Consider the following 1,724-nt stretch of genomic DNA (forward strand, 5'->3'; position numbering starts at 1 on the left):
TTGTGTATTGATTTGTTTATATTGTGATTTTAATGCATTTCTGAAGCACATTGAATTATTTTGTGTACAAATTGCTCTGTACAGATAAACTTGTTTTGCCTTATGTACCACTGAGAAAAACATTAGCTGTGTAAAACTATGTTCAAATCAATGAAAATAACCATAAGTAAATAAAGTATCTAAGACCCAAATACAAAAGATCAACCCTGAAACCAAACACCTCATGAAATATTCAGATATAAGATCAGCCTCTTCCTGTCACACACAGTCTGTCACACAGAGTCTGTCACACACACAGTCTGTCACACCACACTCTGTCACACACACAGTCTGTCACACACAGTCTGTCACACTGGTTACACACCTCTGTCACACACACTCTGTCACACACACACACAGTCTGTCACACACAGTCTGTCACACACAGTCTGTCATTAACACACACTCTGTCACACACTCACTCTGTCACACACAGTCTGTCACACACAGTCTGTCACACACCTGTCACACACACTGTCACACACACTCTGTCACAACACCACACGTCTGTCACACACACTGTACACACAGTCTGTCACAACACACTGTCACACACACGTCACACACACTCTGTCACACACAACACACAGTCTGTCACACACACTCTGTCACACACAGTCTGTCACACAGAGTCTGTCACACACACTCTGTCACACAGAGTCTGTCACACAGAGTCTGTCACACAGAGTCTGTCACACACACTCTGTCACACAGAGTCTGTCACACAGAGTCTGTCACACAGAGTCTGTCACACACACTCTGTCACACACAGTCTGTCACACACACTCTGTCACACACAGTCTGTCACACACAGTCTGTCACACACACTCTGTCACACACAGTCTGTCACACACAGTCTGTCACACAGAGTCTGTCACACACAGTCTGTCACACAGAGTCTGTCACACACACTTTGTCACACAGAGTCTGTCACACAGAGTCTGTCACACACAGTCTGTCACACAGAGTCTGTCACACGGGGCTTGAACAAAGTGTCTGAGACACACTGATTACAAAAATACAAATCCTTTATTCTTACTAGGACACCAGTGTGTTTGGATCTGTGAGGTCTGATCATATAAATCTAAAACCACATGCATTAATCCAAATAAAAATGAACTGTTCACCTGATGTCTGACACTTCTCACGTGTAGTTTCTGATTCTCAGGGGAAACTTTTGTCCAGACACATGGACACACGACACAGTGAGTAAAAGCACAAACATTAGGGCGCATCATTTGCCCCAGTGTCAGAAATTCAGCTTGTACCCAGTTTTAAAATGTGACAAAACCAATTAAAAGAAAATCTGGGTCCACCGAGACTCTTAAGTTCCAATATAACAGCGTCCATAAGGGTCTGGCAGAAAAATCTGTTTTTCTCAAATAACTTTAAAATAACAATTTTGAATATAATATTTAATTTTATTATACATTATTATTATTATTATTATTATTATTATTATTATTATTTATTTTTTTATTTTTTTTTTTTGATGTTATAAAAGAAAAAAAAAATCAGTTCAGATTTAAGTCTTCTGCACTAAACCTCAGAGTCTTGGTGGAAACAGTAAACATCAATAGAATTTCATGAAATTTCTCATGGAATTTTACTTTGGCAAGTGTAAACAACTGGTACTAGGTACAGATTGATTGATGTTCTAAGTGCTCCGAGTTATTAAAGTGCAA

The sequence above is a fragment of the Boleophthalmus pectinirostris genome, unplaced genomic scaffold, assembly GCF_026225935.1.
Source record: "Boleophthalmus pectinirostris isolate CB_2022bp ecotype Guang Dong unplaced genomic scaffold, ASM2622593v1 HiC_scaffold_20, whole genome shotgun sequence".
In the NCBI taxonomy this organism is placed as follows: Eukaryota; Metazoa; Chordata; class Actinopteri; order Gobiiformes; family Gobiidae; genus Boleophthalmus; species Boleophthalmus pectinirostris.